The following is a 23,466-nucleotide window of genomic DNA, read 5'->3' as shown; positions in this document are numbered from 1 at the left end:
ATTTGCAATTCCTTTTTTTTAATATTTCTTCAAGGGGGAATGGCGTTTTTTGGGCTGGTCCGCTGATGACATTAGGCTAGTCCGGTGGAGGCATTGGGCTGGTCCACTGGAAGGTCATCTGAGGTGCTGGTCGTTCGCGTGGGAATGCCCATCGCACGTTCGGGCTGGGTTTTCTCCTGCCGAATGTTTTTGCTTCTATCGATCGTTCGATCGGTACCTTCTGGGAGTGAAGGAACCTGTTCGGTCCGTGGCTCCTCCTACCACACGTGTGGGTAGTTTAGTGTTCGCCCACATACAATTCGTGTGGGCTATCTCCTTATTATACCACACAAGGCGTGTGGGCGGATCTTTAATATGTCACACGTGTGGTCGTTATCGGCGTCCTAATTCTATCTATCCATCTCTTCTTCTCCCTGTTTAAAGGAAAGATAACAACATCGTGAAGACAATCTAGCGGTAGGAAATTACAGCGGTCGTTCTCTCTCTCTCCTCCCGTAGAAAACAAATCCATCTACTCTCCCTAAAACTAAAGCAATCAATTTGTGGCATGGATCCCATGTGTTGAAGGAGTTAATTGCATCAAAAATATTTTCTCTACAGTGGTTGCTCTCTCTCCTCTCGAGTCAAAAAAGAATCCATCTACTCCCCCTCACACTAAAGCAAGAACTTTGGGGGCATGTATCCCGTATGTTGAAGGAGGGAGTAAATTGCACAAAACCACCAATTTGAAGGTTAGGTTTGCGAAAAACACTACAATACATTTTTTTGCAGAAAACACCATGTCAACGGTAATCTTTTTGCAAATAACACTGATCGGCGGATTTGGCTCGTTTAAGCGTGTTTATGACTGGTGGGTCCATTTTTTGCTTACGTGGCATAACGTTTCGTGCCAGATGGGTTTTATTCTAAATTTACAAACTAGTTCCTAGAATTTACATAGACACCCCTGAATTGAAAAACAAAAACGCAATTAGCCCCCCACATGTGAGCCCGATGTGGATCTCGCGACGACTAGGGTGAGCGCAGCTGCACGCGCAAGTCGTCCCCTCGGCTGCTTGCCGGTGTTGCCGATTCTCACCGTCGCCACCAACTGCTGCTCCTCCCCGGCTTCTCTGTGGTGCTGCTGCTCCCCTCACCGCAACCCGTCGAGCTGGTTCTCACCGCTGCCCTGTGAGCTGCTCGCCGCGTCGTGATTTTCTGCAGAGGAAGCCGAGGTCGGGAGCAGCACGGGCGCTTGGAGAGGCTGGAGGCTCCGGGCAGGCTCGGGCATTAGGCAGACGTAGGCGTGGCGGCACGACCTTGGCAGTCTCCCGAGTTTCTCTCTCTCCTTCCCTCGAACCAGCAGAGCAGCATGCAGGAGCGCCGCCGCCGCCCATCGCCATGGCACTGAGCTCCACGAAATTCGTCGCAATTAACCAGCTCTCTCGTCGGATCCAGCAAGAATCGAGCCGCAGCCCCCTCTGCATCTCGGATTCCTGCTCCTCTATCACGAGCGACGGCCGCGAGCACCGGCAGGACCTGGATGAGGTAGGCGACCCCGGCGATGTAGTCGTCCTGGAGTGCGCGCACGGCGTCCTCGGCGCGTGGCGGAAGGGCGCTCCTCAGCAGGGGGCGGGACGGGCGGCATCCTCTGCTTTCCCCTCGGTGCGGCAACGGCAACGGCGTCCTCGGCGCGTGGCGGAAGGCCGCCCCTCGGCCGGGGGCGGGACGGGCGGCGTCCTCTGCTCGGCTGCGGGTGCGAGGCGTGAGAGATGTAGGTGGCGTGCGGCAACGTTGGAGCAGTGGGCGCGGACGTCGCCGGATCCGACATGGGGCGCGGCGGTGGAGGCTGAGCTCCACGGTGGCGTGGTTGGGGGCACTGGGCGGCACGGGAAAGAAAGGTTGGGGGTGTTTTTGATTTAAACTCAGCTAACACCGTTTTCAGCAAACCGTTATGCCACGTCAGCGAAAAGCGGGACCCATCTGTCATAAACATGCTTAAACGAGCCAAATCCGCCGATCAGTGTTATTTGCAAAAAGATTACCGTAGACATGATGTTTTCTGCAAAAAAAATGTATTGTAGTGTTTTTCGCAAACCTAACCTTCAAACTGGTGGTTTTGTGCAATTTGCTCTGAAGGAGGTCATTGCATCAAAATTATTTAACACATCTGGATCAGGTTAGTTCTCTTACACAATTAGTTCTTGATTTGTTTTCTTTCCTGTTTACACATGAATAGACCCTATCTTTTCCCTTGAATTCAGATTCAATTTTTTACATGTGTTTCATGGATTAACTCCCGATCCTCTCCCAAGCTCTTCTCTTCTCAGTTGGCTTTCTGCCACTTATTTCTTTCAATCTTACATGGATGCCCTCTACCGATCAGGTATGAGGGGCCTCACCGGGCCGTCAGCCTACATCGCACTCTGATCTACCAAGCGTCCACCTCAATGACACCCAGCCGGAACAACCACATCCACGTACATGTTGTGGACAAGCTCTCCATGACTCCAACGTTTCATGAAGATATAGCTACTGGGCTGGGCATCAAGGACCTGAACATGCTGTAGGAGAAAAACATGAAGACCCACAAGGAAGAGGCAGGTGATGTGCTCCGATTACTTCTACCAGGAGTTTTGACCGCTGATCAGTTTTTTTCTGTAACTCATGCCATACTATGGTTATTTATTTTGTAGATGTGTCATACAATTAATCAAGGAAGGTGTAAGAGCGTGCTACGAGTCAATTAACCACAACAACACGCCCACCGTGCATGTTCCTTTCAAGCAGCAGCAGCTTGACTATGTCATCTACGGCATGATGAGGACGAGATGGACGCCCATCTGTACGCATTACTCCCCTCAGGACAATAGAATAACCTTTTGCATCATAGCCTTTCCTTTGGCCAGTTCCAATCGTGCCTCCCCAATCTAGCTACCGCCGGTCTCCTCTTTCCTCGGCATCACCATCAGGGTCTTCATCAAAGTGCTTACCCTACGGCCATGCGCTATACACATCACATACCAGGACCCATCCATCCATCAAGGCTGTAAGATTTACTTTAGCATTCTTTCTGCATCCCATGGATTCATCATTGTTGCGCCCAATTATACATGTCTCGGCCCTGATGGAGACAGTTTGGTGCAGCCGCCTACCTGACTTGAGCATATATTGTTGCCCTTGGCGATTAATCCCAGACGAGGATCAAGGTAGGCCTACTATTAGTTGACGGCTGCACATCTTGCCTAGGTACGTGCAAGACTAGATCCAAGGATTAGTTGATAGCCGGTGATTTAGTCAGCAGCAACACACACATGCACATGAATACAACCCGGCTGTGCAATCAGGCAGATGGATTAATTCCGCTGTAAAGAAGGAGGATCGGCATCGAATGCGTAGGGCAACCAAGTGAATGTTCGCTATGTTGATTCTATAAATTCTCACGCAACTTTTCTCCTTTTGGCTATTTTGTTCTTCCTCAAATCAAATAGGTATGTGTCGTGCATTAGTCCTTTCTATAGATGAAAACCTGAAACAAATATGTATCTTTGCTAAATACCGCATTAGATTTACTGTTATGTTCTATTCAATCCGCAGAGATTTGGATAATTAATTGGCAACTATACTGAAGTCAGACTTTAATTCGTCATGTGAACTCTCTTTAGGTTATATAAAGTATTTTATTTCAGCAGTTTAGCACTGACTTCGTCTAAATAAATAAACTAATTCATACAAGATTTGTAGTTTCTTATTTTTTGCATATGTGCATTGCTGACAATAGTGTGAATTGATTTGCTTTTCTCATTCTGCATTGAGAAATTTGTTGTTTCAAACCACTCTAAGAATGTTCACATGGCAAGACAACCCTGAGTATTCTTGCCAACTAGCATCTACGGACTATTGCTCTACTTGGTTTTCTTCATCTGACCTTTTACTGGCTTTGTCATCACTTTTGCAGATGAACTGGACGAGTCTGCGCCAATGACTTAAGTTGCAAGAATACGGCGAATTGGTACTGATTTACTAAAAGAAAAGAAGATATTAAAGGAAGGATTAGACTGTTTACAATGTCCCATTGACATATCATCCCCATATGGACATGCCAAAGCTTAATGACATGATAGCACCGAGCACTGAGTTGAGCAGTAGACGTCCACAGTTTAAGATGTGTGATGTAGTGTACGCCAAAAGTTGTATTAGGTTTTGAATTCCATCTATGACCTATGTACTTCATCGAGTTAACCAATCTCAGACAATTTTGTATATGGTAAGCAAATGTTTAATGATTTCCGAAAATTAAATATTTTAATGTGTAGAATGTTTTTGCGAGGAAATATGTAGATATATGTGTATTATTAATATCTTCATGTGTTCTGAAAATGACTAGCCCGTGCGGATGCACGGGTGGACGACTAGTAGTTCTAATTGTTTGTTTGATTGTGGTGTGGTTGCTTGAGTGAAATTGAGTGAAATTTGAAACTTTTTGAAAGATGAATGAGAGGGAATAAAATGACTTTCCCAAAACTTTCACTTTGCATTTATGATTTCCATGAGTTCAAATTCATTTCATCACAAAACCCTAGAGTGAAGATAATATGACTTCTTCCATTATAAATAAAAAGGGGTTTTGAAAAGATTTGAATTTCATTTGGAAATATTCCAAATTCAGAAACTTTATGCAACTCAATGATTTTCATGAGAGAAGATAAAATGACTTCTTCAAAACATATGAAATATGAGTTGGGAGTTTCAAAGATTCAAATTTAAAAGTCCCTTTGAAATTATTTTCAATTTGCAGTTATTTGGTTTTTAGTCAAATTATTTTTCTCCAAAAATAAAATATATGGAAAATAGGGTAAAATGATACCCTACAGTAGAAAAATGGAGAGAAATAAATTTGAATTTATTTATTTTTAATGATTTTTATTGGGTTTTATTGTAGCAGTAGCACAGTTTGAATTATTTGATTTTTTGTGGGTTTTATTTTGACACTAAAAAATGTTCATATTGTAGAAAATCTTTTTCTAAAAATCCTCATGTATTATATGCCTATATAATATTTTTTTATTTCTTTTTGTTTTATTCTTTTTGTCTGACTGTTAAAAAACTCTCCCCGCGGACCGAACTGGGCCGAAGGCCCAGCCGGCCCAGGACGACGCCGCCTACCTCGTGTGCTCGCGCCGGACACCGCCGTCGTCCCCGACGCGGACTCCGCCAGCCGCCGCGTGCTACCTCTTGAGCACTGCGTTGGTTTTCCCTTGAAGAGGAAAGGGTGATCACTAGTAGAAAACAGGGCTTAGGTCACAGAGCAGTTTTCACATTAGCCCCGGTTCAGTCACAAACCGGGACTAATGTGAGCATTGGTCCCGGTTCGTGAGCCCAGGGGGCCGGCCGGGGCCTCGTGGGCATTGGTCCCGGTTCGTATGGACCCTTTGGTCCCGGTTGGTGGTACAAACCGGGACCAATGGGCCACGCTCCTGGCCCACCACCCTTTAGTCCCGGTTCATACCACAAACCGGGACTAAAGGGCTGGTCCTAGTTGCGGCCAGTGTTTAGTCCCACCTCGCCAACCGAATGGCGCTCACACCAGTTTATAAGCCCGTCTCTCTATGCCTTGTTGAACTTCTCTTAAAGTGAAAATAGATGCCCTTATACAGGAAATTTGACTTAAATTCATAGTAAATTATGAATTTAGGTTGAATTTTCTCTATAAGTGCATCTATGTTCATTTTTTATATTTATAAAATAAATAAACCTTAATAAAATAAATAAAACTAAATAAACCTTAATAAAATAGAATAAAATAAAATAAACTATAGTAACTACAATAAATAAACCTTAATAAATTAAGTAAAAATAGCAGCAGTAAAGTAAATAAAAATAGCAGCAGTAAAATAATTAAAGTAAAATATATAAGTAATTAGAAATAAAATAAATAAGTTTTTTGTTATAAGTAGAAACAAAACCTTTTGAGAGTTCATTTGAAATGCTTTTCAGTTTTAGGGTCTTATAGCTCAAAATAATTAGTAAATGCATGAAAAATAACAAATGAAGTCAGAAAGGATTGACAAATGATGATGTGGCTTTGAATGGTGCATTTTGAACACACAAAAAGTCAGGAGTTCAAATAAGTTTTAAAAAATGAAATCCCTTTGTAACAGACGAGTTTCCGGATGAAATCCTGATACTTTGAAAGAGATTGTCCGTTTTGTACACGAAGTGCATCCAGTTTTTGCCGTAACCCTCTCAACTTTCTTCCACATGCTATGTGGATGAAATGATGATATCATGCCAACTTTCAACCTTTTCAGAGTTCATTTGAAATGCTTTTCAATTTTAGGGTCTTATAGCTCAAAATAATTAGTAAATGCATGAAAAATAACAAATGAAGTCAGAAAGGATTGACAAATGATGATGTGGCTTTGAATGGTGCATTTTGAACACACAAAAAGTCAGTAGTTCAAATAAGTTTTAAAAAATGAAATCCCTTTGTAACAGACGAGTTTCCGGATGAAATTTAAACTATTCAAATTTGGAAACTAATGGAGTAACAGAAAGTTTATAATTATTCTGAGCTAAAAGCAAAAAGAATAAAAAAATAAAGCAAAAATCAAAAGAAAATAAATAATTCAAAAAACAAAAAAATACTGGAAAAAATAAAAAAATGCCGCCTAATGGGCCACACAGCCTGCATACGACTAGAAACCCATCTGCACATGGGCCAGGATGCAGGCCCGCAGGCCCAATAGGCCCAACATGGCAGTGACAAAGGTAGGCATGTAATGCCTGCATATTAGAGAGGAGCTCAGCACCTGAGCTACAACGCAGCTTATAAACAGGTGCTGAGCTCTCTCAGCTAGCGAGGTGGGACCAAACTTCCCACCGTACCGCGCCAGCACATTAGTCCCGGTTGGTGGCTCCAACCGGAACCAATGCTCCCCTTTGGTCCCAGTTGGTGCAACCAACCGGGACCAAAGCCCTCTGCTTCCCGCCCTTGGCGCTGGTGAAAAGAGGCCTTTAGTCCCGGTTGGTGGCACCAACCGGGACCAAAGGGTGGGTATTGGTTCCGGTTGGAGTCACCAACCGGGACCAAAGCCTTTGCTATATAAGTAGCACTTCGGAAATTTTCTGATTTCCATCGCCAGTGTTCCCCTGCCCGACGATGCCGCGAGCTCGATCTACGCCACCAGGCTGCCCCGCCGTCGTCGCCGTCGCCCGTGCCCCCGAGCCCACGCCATCTCCCGTCGCCGTCGTCCTCCGCTCCCCGCCGCCGTCGCCGTCGGCCTCCGCCGCGCGCCCCCGAGCCGTCGCCCCGTACGTCACCGTCGCCGCCCTCCGCCCCCGGCCCGCCGCGGTCGCCGTCGCCCTCCGCCACCCTGTGAGCGCCGCCCCGATCCCCTCCTCCTCCTCCCAGTAATGGCCGCCGCCGCTGCCGCCGCGCCCCCTAGCTATTATATGTGTACGTAGTTTAATTTAGATTTGTAATTTAGTTGTATTAATTTGGATGTGTAATTAGATGTGTAGTTAATTTAGTTGTTGTAATTTAGATGTGTAGTTTAGATTTTTCATATTTAGAAGTCATTTATGTATGTTCATATTTAGAAGAAAAAGAAGGAGAGAAAAAAGGAAAATAAGAAGAGGAAGAAGGAGAAGAAGAAGAAGAATAAGAAGAAGAGGAGAGGAAGTAGAGGAGAAATAAATAAGACGATGAAAAAGAAGAAAAAAAAAGAGTAGAAGAAGAAGAAATAGAGGAGAAGAAGAAGAAATAGAATAATATATTATTCTATTTCTTCTTCTTCTCCTCAATTCCTTCTTCTTCTCCTCTTTTTTTCTTTTTTTTCTTCGATCTCCTCCTCTATTCCTTTCTTCTTCTCTTCTTTTTTTTCGTCTTCTTCCTCTTCTTATTTTTTATCGGGTATGTCGTTGTCGATATATGTACCCCCCTCCCCGATAACTTTTAGTAAGTACTACTTAGAAAGTGTTTAATAGAATTAGTTAGAAAATAATAGAACTAGTTAAACTAGCTAGTTTATTTTTAGTAAGTACTACTTTATTCTATTTATAGTAAGGAAATTAATAGAACTAGTTTGTTTTTTTAGTTAAAGCAATTATTCCCGCATCGACGTCGACGATGCCTATCCCGCATCCTCGTCGTCGACTCGGCGGAGGAGGCCGGCTTGATCTGAGGGGCCATGTCCGGGACTGGGCTCCGCCGGGCTGGTTTTGGGAGGTGCTACCTTCCGGTGGGCGTAGGTTGGTGAGGAACCAGCCCGTCGTTGACCCGATCCTTGTTTGGTGGTGCTCGCGTGGGCCAGTGACGGTGCCGAGGCTTCCGGACACCGCGGAGGTGGTACGTCACCGTGTCAGCGAGGAGGACCAGCACGTCCGTCGCTACATGGTTGCGTTGGAGGGCAGGTTCGACAATACCTGGCAGGTTCTTCAGGGATCTCACTGGAGCTATGATCCTGTGATGGTTCCGTCCCTTTGGGTGTCCACCGCCCGCGCCGATACCCGTCGGGCGCTACTGTTCTAGCTGTACTAGCGATGCTATATGTATGATAGTATTCGAGGTGTATTAGTGATAATATTCGGCGATGTACGGACGCATGGAGATGATGTAGTTTTGCTTATAATTGAATGCGTCCTAATTTGAATACTACTTTATTTTGTGATTTGATTTTGCTTATTGAATGCTCAAAGTGGAAAACTACTCCGATCCTACTTTGAATGCGAAAATTGGAGAGCACTAAGATTAGTTGATAGCTTATAGGGTTTTTGTTTTCGCAGAAATCTAGGAGCCCCCGGCCCCTCCATCATCCCCGCCGTCGTCCCCGTCACCGCCCCCTCCGACATCGAGGTAAGACCAGCCAAATCCTCTTTTAGAAAGATAATTAAACGATATTTCGGGTCGACTGTAAGTCTGTCGAGTCTCCACCATATATGAGAGGACGAAGAATCCGGACTGTTGTCGTGGGGGTACGTAGCTTCTCCTTCGTTCCCGTGTGCTAGACAATTTGGTGTAATGCACTCGAGAACGAAAGGAGGAGCTACCATCACCGACGGTCGCAAATGTCAGAGAGGAATCAGTGAGGGAGAGTTCCACCATATATATATGAGAGGACGAAGAATCCCGACTGTTGTCGTGGGGGTCGCTTCTCCTTTGTTCCCGTGTGCTAGCTAGACATTTTGGTGTAATGCACACGGGGACAAAGGGAGGAGCGACCATCACCAACGGTCGAATGTATACACCACGTGAGCTGAGAGTTTTCAAGAAAAGACTCGACAAACCGATAGTCAACGCGTGATGAATAATAATGATCTAACTTAGGTTTTTTAGTACATATATTTAATTGTAGATGTTTAATATTTGAATTATGAACATAGGAAATGTCGTACTCGGACGACGAAAGTCTCCCGGGGGAGTGCGACTGGTGCCACGACGACCGAGGTCAGTGCGATAGGCCTCACCTGGACGAAGATCGGCGCTTCAGTATTAAGCTGGAGGAGACGTTCGATGTTGAAACGGTACGCAACGACGACAAGTGTTATTTTTTCGTAATTAAGCACGACTTCAACTATTTCAACGTGTACTTTTCATCTTTTGCAATTCGGCTAGCTTATCCCATGCCATGCAAGACGCTACATCTTGGAGAGGATGGGTTTTGAAGACCATGAAAGTATGGAAACAAAGAAAATTCACCTAAGGACCCATCATGATATAGATTTTGAAGTAAAGCTGTATAATTCTGAGAGCGTAACCCATTTTGGTTGTAAAAATTGGGAAGCATTTTGCAAGATGTATGGTTTTGATGAGGGTATGCTTGTCACCATGGATCTTGGTGATCCTGACATCGAGCAAGACAATATGGACATTTGGGTCCTTGTTGATACGCCTCCAATTCTACCGCTATGTGAGTTTCTCAAACATAGTTATTAGCTAATTTATATTGTTCATTTCAAAATAGTTGACAGCTTATTTTCATTGACAGCTTATTTTGATTGTTCAAACAATGTGCGGAACATGGTAGACAGAACCTACTACACCGATGGCTCTGAGTTAACTTATAAGGAGAAAACTCATCTGGTCGGATTTTGTATTGATATTGAGAATTACAATATCTACAATCAAACTCCTCATCATTATGGTCCTCAATACGTGCCACTAGTGCACGTGTTGAACTACGGTAACTACTATGGAGATACCCTGGTAAGATTTCTTACTATTACGACATCTGTGCATATTTTGCATAGTTCTAAAACTAGTACATTATCATTGCTAACTATGAAGTTATTACTATGTTTTTCAACAGATAATCCCAGAGGATTGTGTGCCTCATTTGATGTATCAGAATGGTAGGCTTGATGTTTTGAATATACAACCAGGCCATCCTACGAATCTCAATTGTCCATACCGGATTTCTAAAAGAAGTGGAGACATGCAAATCAAAGAATGGAAAAAATGTATGGACAGTCGCAAGGAGCTTCTTGGAAGCAAAAGGAAGCGAGGCGCAAGAATTGGAGACAGGATGATCTCCATTCTGCATAATGGAGAGTCAGGGTCTATATTGTTTTATGCTATTTTACCTTAAAGAGGGTATTTCGGTCCTACCTAATACTGATGATCATGTGCTAAGAACAATTAAGTAGGGTTGGTTCGATGACTGTGAGGATGATGATCGTATGACTTGTTATTAATAACGAGTAGAAGTTGTATGATGATGATTAGTAGGACTTGTTATTATATATGATGTTGCATGATGCGCGCATGAAGAGTTATTATATATCAGCGGGTGAAATGAATATGGATTGGATTGAAGTGAAGGCAACATGCATGTGGTGCGTGTCGAAAGTAGTACAATCCAAACTTGATCAAGTCTGGATTAGTATTACTTTCGACATGCACCACATGTTGCCTTCACTTCAATCTAAGCCATGTTTAGGCATAGCAGTACGTAGCGTTGGTAAACCAAGCACGGAGATATAAGAGAGGACACTTCTCTCTAATAGCGACCTAATAACAACCTAAATTAACCCCCCAAAACCCCCAAACCCCCCCTTTAAAAAAAAACAAAAACCTCAGTTCCTGCCAGGTGCTGACGCGTGGATGCCTATTGGTCCCGGTTGGTGGCACCAACCGGGACCAAAGGCCCTCCTGCCTGGGCTCCCCGCACTGGCCACATGGACGGCCTTTAGTCCCGGTTCATGTAAGAACCGGGACTAAAGGGCTAGGGCATTAGTAACGACCCTTTAGTCCCGGTTCCTGAACCGGGACTAAAGGCCCTTATGAACCGGGGTAAAAGCCCCTTTTCCTACTAGTGGATGCAGTAAAGTAGCGTAAGTATTTCCCTCCGTTTTTGAGAACAAAGGTATCAATCTAGTAGGAGACCACACTCAAGTCCCACGCACCTACACAAACAAATAAGAACCTTGCAACCAACGCGATAAAGGGGTTGTCAATCCCTTCACGGCCACTTGCAAAAGTGAGATCTGATAGAGATGATAAGATAATATTTTTTGGTATTTTATGATAAAGATTAAAAGTAAAGAAAGCAAAATAAACGGTAATAGAAATAACTGTAGATTAATATGATAGAGAATAGACCCGGGGGCCATAGGTTTCACTAGTGGCTTCTCTCAAGAGCATAAGTATTACGGTGGGTAAACAAATTACAGTCGAGCAATTGATAAAATTGAGCATAGTTATGAGAATATCTAGGTATGATCATGTATAGAGGCATCACGTCCGTGACAAGTAGACCGACTTCTGCCTGCATCTACTACTATTACTCCACACATCGACCGCTATCCAGCATGCATCTAGAGTATTAAGTTCATAAGAACGGAGTAACGCTTTAAGCAAGATGACATGATGTAGAGGGATAAACTCATGCAATATGATATAAACCCCATCTTTTTATCCTCGATGGCAACAATACAATACGTGTCGTTTCCCCTACTGTCACTGAGATCGAGCACCGGAAGATTGAACCCAAAGCTAAGCACTTCTCCCATTGCAAGAAAGATCAATCTAGTAGGCTAAAACAAACTGATAATTCGAAGAGACTTGCAAAGATAACCAATCATACATAAAAGAATTCAGAGGAGATTCAAATATTGTTCATAGATAATCTTGATCATAAACCCACAATTGATCGGCTCTCGACAAACACACCGCAAAAGAAGATTACATCGAATAGATCTCCAAGAGAATCGAGGAGAACTTTGTATTGAGATCTAAAGAGAGAGAAGAAGCCATCTAGCTAATAACTATGGACCCGAAGGTCTAAGGTAAACTACTCACACATCATTGGAGAGGCTATGGTGTTGATGTAGAAGCCCTCCGTGATCAATGCCCCCTCCGGTGGAGCGCCGGAAAAAGCCCCAAGATGGGATCTCACGGGTACAGAAGGTTGCGGCGGTGGAAATAGGGTTTTGGCTCCTCCTCTGATGTTTTCAGGGTACGTAGGTATATATAGGAGGAAGAAGTAGGTCCGTGGAGCCACAAGGGGCCCACGAGGGTGGAGGGCGCGCCCAGGGGGGTAGGCGCGACCCCTGCCTCGTGGCCTCCTCGTTGATTGCTTGACGTCCACTCCAAGTCCTCTGGATCATGTTTGTTTAGAAAATCACGTTCCCGAAGGTTTCATTCCGTTTGGACTCCGTTTGATATTCCTTTCCTTTGAAACACTGAAATAGGCAAAAAAAACATCAATTTGGGCTGGGCCTCCGGTTAATAGGTTAGTCCCAAAAATAATATAAAAGTGTATAATAAAGCCCATTGAACATCCAAAACAGATAATATAATAGCATGTAACAATAAAAAATTATAGATACGTTGGAGACGTATCAAGCATCCCAAAGCTTAATTCCTGCTCGTCCTCGAGTAGGTAAATGATAAAAACAGAATTTTTGATGTGGAATGCTTCTTAGCATAATTTTCAATGTATCTCGTTTTGTTGTGGCATGAATATTTAGATCCGAAAGATTCAAGATAAAAGTTTAATGTTGACATAAAAACAATAATACTTCAAACATGTTAACCAAGCAATTATGTCTTATCAAAATAACATAGCCAAAGAAAGCTCATCCCTACAAAATCATATAGTTAGGCCATGCTTCAATTTCGCCACACAAAACGTTCTCATCATGCATAACCCTGATGACAAGCCGAACAATTGGTTCATACTTTCTAACGCGCTTCGGCCTTTTCAACCCTTACGCAATACATGAGCGCAAGCCATAGATATAGCACTATGGGTGGAATAAAGTAATGGGGGTTATGTGAGAAGACAAAAAGGTAGAAAGTCTCACACTGACGCGGCTAATCAATAGGCGGTGGAGATGCCCATCAATTGATGTCAATGAGAGGAGTAGGGATTGCCATGCAACGGATGCACTAGAGCTATAAATATATGAAAGCTCAACAAAAGAAACTAAGTGGGTGTGCATCCAACTTCTTGCTCACGAAGACCTAGGAACCCCATCATTGGAATATACAAGCCAAGTTCTATAATGAAAAATTCCCACTAGTATATGAAAGTGACAACATAGGAGACTCTCTATCATGAACATCACCGTGCTACTTTGAAGCACAAGTGTGGAAAAAGGATAGTAACATTGTCCCTTCTCTCTTTTTCTCTCATTTTTTTTCCTTTTTTTTATTTAGTCCGGAATCTCATCCCGACTCGTGGGGGAATCATAGTCTCCATCATCCTTTCCTCACATGGGTCAATGCTCTAATAATGATGATCATCACACTTTTATTACTTACAACTGAAGAATTACAACTCAATACTTATAACGAAATATGACTCTATGGGAATGCCTCCGGCGGTGTACCGGGATATGCAATGAATCAAGAGTGACATGTATAAAAAATTATGAAAGGTGGCTTTGCCACAAATACGATGTCAACTACATGATCATGCAAAGCAATATGAAAATGATGGAGCGTGTCATAATAAACGGAACGGTGGTAAGTTGCATGGCAATATATCTCGGAATGGCTATGGAAATGCCATGATAGGTAGGTATGGTGGCTGTTTTGAGGAAGATATAAGGAGGTTTATGTGTGATAGAGCGTATCATATCACGGGATTTGGATGCACCGGCGAAGTTTGCACCAACTCTCAAGGCGAGAAAGGGCAATGCACGGTACCGCAGAGGCTAGAAAATTGTGGAAGGTTGAGAGTGCGTATAATCCATGGAATCACATTAGTCATAAAGAACTCATATACGTATTGCAAAAGTTTATTAGACCTCGAAGCAAAGTACTACTACGCATGCCCCTAGAGGGATAGATTGGTAGGAAAAGACCATCGCTCGTCCCCGACCGCCACTCATAAGGAAAGCAATAAAAGAACACCTTATGTGTCAAAATTGTCACACAACTTTTACAATACGTGCATGCTACGGGACTTGCCAACCTTAACACAAGTATTTCTCAATTTCACAATTACTCAACTAGCACACTCTAATATTACCACCATTATATCTCCAAACACTTATCAAGTATCAAACTTCTCATGATATTCAATGAACTCAATATGGAAGTTTTTATTATGCTCATCTTGGATGCCTATCACATTCGGATTAATTTCACAATTAAAGTACATTACCATGCTGTTTAAGACTCTCAAAATAATAAAGTGAAGCATGGGAGATCAATAATTTATATAAAATAAAAACCACCACCGTGCTCTAAAAGATATAAGTGAAGCACTAGAGCAAAAACTATATAGCTCAAAAGATAAAAGTGAAGCACATAGAGTATTCTAACAAATTACGAATCATGTGTGTCTATCTCAAAAGGTGTGTACAGCAAGGATGATTGTGGTAAACTAAAAAGCAAAGACTCAAATCATACAAGACGCTCCAAGAAAAACACATATCACGTGGTGAATAAAAATATAGCCCCAAGTAAAGTTACCGATAGACGAAGACGAAAGAGCGGATGCCTTCCGGGGCATCCCCAAGCTTAGGCTTTTGGTTGTCCTTGAATTTTACCTTGGGGTGCCATGGGCATCCCCAAGCTTAGGCTCTTGCCAATCCTTGTTCCATAATCCATCAAATCTTTACCCAAAACATGAAAACTTCACAACACAAAACTTAACAGAAAATCTCGTGAGCTCCGTTAGCGAAAGAAAACAAAACACCACTTCAAGGTACTGTAATGAACTCATTCTTTCTTTATATTGGTGTTAAACCTACTGTATTACAACTTCTCTATGGTTTATAAGCTCTTTTACTAGCCATAGATTCATCAAAATAAGCAAACAACACACGAAAAACAGAATCTGTCAAAAACAGAACAGTCTGTAGTAATCTGTATCAAACGGAAACTTCTGAAACTCAGAAAAATCTACCAAAATAGTACGGCCTAGATAATTTGTTTATTGATCTACTGCAATTGGAATCAGTATTTTATCACGTTCTGGTGATTTTAAACAATTGTTCCGGTGGCTCTCATAATAGATTCATAAGGTAATTTAATCTTCTTTCTAGGGAAGTGTTCCATGCCTTTCCTTAACGGAAATTGGAATCTAATATTCCCTACCTTCATATCAATAATTGCACCAATCGTTCTAAGGAAAGGTCTACCAAGAATAATAGGACATGAATGATTGCAATCTATATTAAGAACAATAAAATCTACGGGCACATAGTTCCTATTTGCAAAAATAAGAACATCATTAATTCTTCCCATGGGTTTCTTGATAGTAGAATCCGCAAGATGCAGGTTTAAAGAACAATCCTCAAATTCATGGAAACACTAGCACCCAAATCACACAAAGCATAGCATTCATGATTTTTAATTTTAATTTTATTTGTAGGTTCCCACTCATCATAAAGTTTTATAGGGATAGAAACTTCCAACTCAAGTTTTTCTTCGTAAGATTGCATCAAAGCATCAACGATATGTTTAGTAAAGGCTTTATTTTGGCTATAAGCATGAGGAGAATTTAGCATGGATTGCAACAAGGAAATACAATCTATCAAAGAGCAATTATCATAATTAAATTCCTTGAAATCCAAAATAGTGTGTTCATTGCTATCTAAAGTTTTAACCTCTTCAATCCCACTTTTACCAATTTTTGCATCAAGATCAGAAAACTCCGAATTTTGACGCCTTTTAACTAAAGTTGACTCATCTCCAGTCCCATCATTATCAATATTCATATTGCAAAACAAAGATTTAATAGGAGACACATCAATAACTCTTAGATCTTCATCTTTATTCTCATAAAAACTTTCCGGTTTAGCGGCCATCTTATTAACTAAGGTGGCCTGCTTATCCGAAATTTCAGCTATTAATTTTTCAAGATGAGCAATCCGAGATTTCAAACCATAGAATACCTTAGACACATCATCAAGCTCTTTATTCATGTACTCCATAAAGCCCTTTTGTTCCTTAAGCTCGTTTCTAAGGAAATTGTTATGCTCAAATTGTAAAGTCATAAAACTTCTGACGTTGCTTTCAATCTCTTCCAACCTTTTAAGGTGAGGATCACCAAATATAGGCAGGGCCATAGGGGCAACAAGCAACAAGAGGCAAGCAAAAAGAGGCGAAGGGAAAAGAGGGCAAATAAAACGGCAAGGAAGAAGTGGGGGAGAGGAAAACGAGAGGCAAATGGCAAATAATGTACTGCGAGGGATAAGAGTTTGTGATGGGTACTTGGTATGTCTTGACTTGTGCGTAGACTCCCCGGCAACGGCGCCAGAAATCCTTCTTGCTACCTCTTGAGCACTGCGTTGGTTTTCCCTTGAAGAGGAAAGGGTGATGCAGTAAAGTAGCGTATTTCCCTCCGTTTTTTAGAACCAAGGTATCAATCCAGTAGGAGACCACACTCAAGTCCCACGCACCTACACAAACAAATAAGAACCTTGCAACCAACACGATAAAGGGGTTGTCAATCCCTTCACGGCCACTTGCAAAAGTGAGATCTGATAGAGATGATAAGATAAATTTTTTGGTATTTTTATGATAAAGATTAAAAGTAAAGAAAGCAAAACAAACGGTAATAGAAATAACGGTAGATTAATATGATAGAGAATAGACCCAGGGGCCATAGGTTTCACTAGTGGCTTCTCTCAAGAGCATAAGTATTACGGTGGGTAAACAAATTACTGTCGAGCAATTGAAAGAATTGAGCATAGTTATGAGAATATCTAGGTATAATCATGTATATAGGCATCACGTCCGTGACAAGTAGACCGACTCCTGCCTGGATCTACTACTATTACTCCACACATCGACCGCTATCCAGCATGCATCTAGAGTATTAAGTTCATAAGAACAGAGTAACGCTTTAAGCAAGATGACATGATGTAGAGGGATAAACTCATGCAATATGATATAAACCCAATCTTTTTATCCTCGATGGCAACAATACAATACGTGTCGTTTCCCCAACTGTCACTGGGATCGAGCCCCGCAAGATTGAACCCAAAGCTAAGCACTTCTCCCACTGCAAGAAAGATCAATCTAGTAGGCCAAACCAAACTGATAATTTGAAGAGACTTGCAAAGATAACCAATCATACATAAAAGAATTCAGAGGAGATTCAAATATTGTTCATAGATAATTCATCGGATCTTGAGAAACACACTGCAAAAGAAGATTACATCGAATAGATCTCCAAGAGAATCGAGGAGAACTTTGTATTGAGAACCAAAGAGAGAGAAGAAGCCATCTAGCTAATAACTATGGACCCGAAGGTCTGAGGTAAACTACTCACACATCATCGGAGAGGCTATGGTGTTGATGTAGAAGCCCTCCGTCATCAATGCCCCCTTCGGCGGAGCGCTGGAAAAGGCCCCAAGATGGGATCTCACGGGTATAGAAGGTTGCGGCGGTGGAAATAGGGTTTTGGCTCCTCCTCTGATGTTTTTTGGGTACGTAGGTATATATAAGAGGAAGAAGTAGGTCGGTTGAGCCACGAGGGTGGAGGGCGCCCCCCCTGCCTCGTGGCCTCCTCGTTGATTGCTTGACGTCCACTCCAAGTCCTCTGGATCACGTTTGTTCAGAAAATAACGTCCCGAAGGTTTCATTCCGTTTGGACTCCGTTTGATATTCCTTTCCTTCGAAACACTGAAATAGGCAAAAAAAAACAGCAATTTGGGCTGGGCCTCCGGTTAATAGGTTAGTCCGAAAAATAATATAGAAGTGTATGATAAAGCCCATTGAACATCCAAAACAGATAATATAATAGCATGGAACAATAAAAAATTATAGATACGTTGGAGACGTATCACTGCCCCCGTTGCCTCCTCCCCACGCCTCCCTGCCTATAAAAGGCGAGGCCCGGCCCCCTCTCTCTCCCGAGCCGCCCGCCGCCGCCCCGCACTCACGCCGCCGCCGCACTTCGCAATCGCTGGCGCCATTGCCAGTCGCCGCCGCCGCAGCTGCTCGCCGCGCCGCCTCCCGCCGCCGCTGCTGCGCCGCCGACGCCGCCCCGCACCACCATAGCCACCGCCCCACCCCGCCGTTGTCGCAGATCACGCCGGAGCCGCCGCCACCGCCATTCATCGCCGTCGGTTTTCCCTGCCAAACCGCCGAACCGGTATAAAACCGCCGCCCGATCCGGTTTTTCTTTTGGTTTTCGTTTAAACCCGGTTTTTATGCAATAGTTTCAACCCTCACACATTGCATTAGTTGTACTTGATAACATGTGGGTATTGGGAAGTAGTTGATGAGGTAGAACCTATTGTCCTTTATTCATACCTTGGGAGTTACTACGTTATGCTTACTTTGCTATACTTTGCTATGCTCGTAGACGTGGATTGGTTTGAGAGAATTCATGAAAGATGTGAGAGTTATTGGTAACTAAGGTTTAACTTAAGGTGGCTATTTTAATACACATCTGGGTGGATTGGTTTGAGGACACCTGGGGAACCCAGTGTCGTCCTAGGAGATCCCGGGGTACCCGTGTGATCATCCTATGGTTGGCCACCCAGGCTCAAAGGGATCATAAGATTATTCATGCTAGAAACTTCCGTGTGCGGCCACAAGCCAATATGGGCTCTGACATAGTTGAGTAAGTTGCGGGAAACCTTTCCATGATGGGCTAGCAGATGTAGAGGATTTTAGGTGTACCGGCCTATCTATCGGTTAAGGCGACCTCTTCGGAAAGACTGTGTCTCGGTCATCCATTTCTCAAACACCATGCAGTGCGAGAAATACAATGGAGGAGATCGATTCTTGTGGGGAAAAGTGCGCAAACCTCTCCAGAGTGTACAAACTAATCATGATTAGCCGTGTCCCCGGTTATGGACATCTTGAGTATCTGGTACTTGAATTATTGATTTGATCTCATCACGTTACTTAATTAATTTGTTGGGTTGTCAATTATTTTGGGATTGAGATGGGGATTACCATTCTCAACATTTATCAACAAATTTTGTAGTTAAATAAAATATATTCCTGTGTTGTAGGAAAAAATTGGCTTTATGCAAATGTTAAATTTGGAGCCTCCACCAGCCAAATATGCATGTAGTGATAGCCATTATTCAGCATTGCTCTATAGTGTGAAATTGCCAGTACATTCAATGTACTAACCTACATGGCTGCAACGTCTCATGTTGCAGGATTCTTACGACGAGTAAGTGATACGTTAGGGTTACGATTTCTACACTCAACTTTGCCGTTGGTGTTGATGGGAATCCACAACCTTGTTACTTCCGCTATATGGATTGAGGTAATAGTATTTACGTTACTTTATACATGTGATTCACCTCTGTTATAAATCCTCGAGTACTGTGTGTGTCAGCATACCGATCCAGGGATGACACTTAAGCGCAGAGACTTCGATCCATTCGGGCCGGGTCTCTACATTCCAGCACCCATCGACTTCGTCTTCCTCCAGAAAAAATCCCACCATTGCTCAAACCCGTGTTCTTGCTCATTTTGCTGCCATTTTCGATTTCCTTGCTCGGTACTCCATTTCCGAAACTGTTTCGAGGGATTGTTCTTTGGTATGTGACTCCTCCAATGGTCCAATTAGTTTTTGTTCTGGTGCTTTATATATTGCAAATTTTTGCTGCTGTGGTGACCTTGTTCTTGAGCTTGCATGTCAAATTTATATGGTCCAAAGTAGTTTTGTTGCATGATATAGCCTCTAGACACTTGTGGGAGTAGTTTCTATAAATCTTGTTGAGTCTGGTTCACTTGTATTTTAAGTCACTAAATTTTTTAGAAATTTTTAGAGAAAAGAAAAACCATGAGGAGGTGGTTATGGGGTTCTTCGACCTGGAATTCAGAGGGAAATGAAAATGAGTAGAAGAAGAAGCCCAAGTACAACCTTCCTCGCACTGCGGAGGTTCAGCCGTGTGAATGGCTAAGTGATGCATTCTTGAGGGATGCATGAATTTATGATGATTTCTATTATTTGGCGGAGAATGCCGGCATCACCGCTATCCTCCAAGATATGTGCGACCAATACCTCCTACTCACTAATATCTTCGTGCAAAATTTCCACTTTCATTCTAGGAAGGATCCTCCCATGGTAGAATTTCACTTGTATGATGTGCCTAAACGAATGAAACTTTATGATTTTTTGCGATGTTTGCAAAATACCTTTTTAGGGCAGCGTTAGTGAGCCACATCCTAGGGACGTCGAGGAATTTATTGCTGAAACTACTATGGGGGAAGAGAGAGGGGTGTCAGAAGCAAGAGTGGCTAGTTTACAATTTCCTGTTTTGCGCTACTATTCTTTATTTGCTGGGAGATGTTTGATTAGTTGTAGGGAGAGTCAAGGCCTCAGTGCCCCTGACCGTGCCATTTTGCGCCATGATTTATTAGCTGATAGAACTTTTAGTTTGGGCGCTATTGTTGCTCGACGGTGTCGGGGAAACGACACCTATGGGATCACTGGAATCCCTTCTACGGTTGGCGGGCGCGGGGTTGTGAGAAGAGCAGGTTTAGGAGGTAGCACAAAGATTGTTTACCCAGGTCCGGGCCGCGAGGATTCATAATACCCTAGTCCTACTTTGGTGTGTATTCTAGAGTGTTCTTGAGCTCTCGAACTAGATATGGTGGCTGCATAGTTCCAAAGAGCCGAATCCTTCTCCCGGTCGCCTCGGGCATCCTTTTATAGGCAAAAGGGGTCGCCACAGTGGCACACAAGAGGTGGAAAGGTGTACAATGCGCGAGCTTATCACCCGGCATAACGGGACAAAGCGCATGAAATGCGCTACTTAGGTGTCCATTAGTTTTATCGGGGACAGGAACGACGCACGTCCCGTCCGTCGCCGCTCTGCCTTGCTTCGACACGCGCCCAGGCCAGCGATGCATGCAGCGCCATGTAGGCAGGCAGGCTGCTGAGGTGGCGCGGTGGTGGAGCCTTCACGAAGATCTGCATGCCAACACGCAGGTGCTTGCTGGGTCGGTGTAGAGGCCGCCCGTCGCCATGCAGGTGCCTGTCCAGCTGGTTGAGCTAGCAGCTGCTTAGGGACGGCGGTGGAGTCTTGGCTGGTGCGGGCCTGGCTATGGCCCTGCTGATGCCCTCGGCAAGGGTCTTGCCGGGGGGCCCGGCAAGGGTCTTGCCGTGGCGCTGCGGTCGTCCCCGGCAAGGCGCTTGCCGGGGGTCTTGTGCATTTCCTCGGCTAGAATCCTGCCGAGGGTTGTCGTCTTCTGGTTCTCATATGACCTCATGTATTTATGATCTTGACAAAGATCTGCATGCCACCACAGAGGTGCCTCCCGAGCCCTGGGTTCAATGTAGTTGTTGGCAGCGTTTGGAACCCTTGGGCTCAAGGGTGGCTCGCTCTGCTGGCGTTGGGCAAGTTGCCCCGGCAAGGCTCTTGCCGCGGCCGCGGAGGCCACCCCGGCAAGGGTCATGCCGGGGGATAGTTAACAAAGTTTTTTACAATGCGGATATGAGCATTAATGATGTAAAGTACTTGGGTACATAGAATCATTATACATAATTTGTGAGCAAAAATCAATTTTTTTCGCAGTCAACCTTTTAAAGAGTCAATGGCACAGTCTCTTTGAGACAACCGAGCAGCTGACATAACGTTCTCATAGTTCCTTATTGACATTGATTTCCTGTCTATTAAGGCCCTTGAGGCCGACCTTGGCGAGCTCAGCTTTCGTTAGCTCTCACTCCTTTATGAGATATTTATTCTCTTTCCGAGAAGTTTGTGTTAAACACAACAAAATTTTCTGTCAAACAGATATCGATCCTTAATTCGGCCACCCGTGCCCACATTAAGGCTCGGGGCTACTAGACTTCGCGCTCATTATTTATAAATATTAAAGGGGCACATCGATCCACTGATCTGGTGTTGCCACCCGACCAGTGTCTCGGGGGCTACTGCATTGTTTATTCAATGCAGAGAATTCAAAGTGCTCAGTGTTCGGCATGACCGAACTATGGGCAAGCGCGTCTTTGGACAACAATAAGTACCATCTGGGACTTATCCGGCATCAAGCTAATATATCACGGCGACTTCTCACAACCCTCTCTTAGGTGCCTGTCCGCCGATCATTATTTCTAATATATTACACAGCGTTTCTGTTCCTACGTATGCTGTCGAGCTAGGAGTTGATCCTTAGACCGATTTTGCAAATTGACCTGAGTCTCAGGGGCTACTAGGATCAACGGTTTTATGTTTTCCTTCAGGTGCATCTTGGGGTTTGGACCGACACACACCTTGACGGCTACTCGATATACATATACTGGCTATATATCTCGGCGGAGAATAAATTGCACCAATCAAAACTATTCAAAAAAATCAGCCCGCGGTCGGGGTGGTGCACCACCTCAGAAGCAGTTCGGCATAAAGCTCGGGCACCAGTGGCTGGCTCCATAGAGGGCATTTCCGGCATTAAGCTCGGCTGAATTCGTTCAATCTTTTAAAACACCGAGGTAGTTTACGACACCTCGGACGCTGACCATCGTTGGAGCTCGGAAGTGGTCCGGCATAAAGCTCGTTCCATAGAGAACTTTTCAGCGTTAAACTTGGATAACCTCCTTCAAACTTTTTCAAGCCAAGGTGATCTATGACACCTCGGATATAGTTTGGCGTTGGAGCTCGGATATAGTCCGGTGTTGGTGCTCGACTGCAAAAGATATCTCGAATGCAGTCCGGCGTTGGAGCTCGGATGCAAGAGGACACCGCCGCATGGGAACAACTTCAAACCCGAGGTGTGGCGTAAAAAATAACAAGGCATTGATAAAGGCCAAGGGCTTAAAGGGGCTCCTCGGATACCTGACGTGTAAACTCTTCGGATTCACTTCGGCGATCCTCAAGATAGAAGATGGGATGATTTGTTGAACTAGTTTTCAAGACCGACGAACGAAGACGAAGAACAGTTCGGAAGAACTGAGGAGCGTCCCCAACTTGAAGACCGGTTCAGGGGGCTACTCACGGTGTCCTGGACTAGGAGGTACTCACCACGTCGTCTCCCGATCAGTTGGATTGGGCCGAGGACCCCCATGGCCGTTTACTCATGGGTCAGTTCGGATAGCCGATGCATACACAAGG

Source organism: Aegilops tauschii, chromosome 1, assembly GCF_002575655.3.
Source record: "Aegilops tauschii subsp. strangulata cultivar AL8/78 chromosome 1, Aet v6.0, whole genome shotgun sequence".
NCBI lineage: Eukaryota > Viridiplantae > Streptophyta > Magnoliopsida > Poales > Poaceae > Aegilops > Aegilops tauschii.
The sequence above is the reverse complement of the archived record's forward strand: the minus strand, read 5'-3'. Positions refer to the sequence as shown.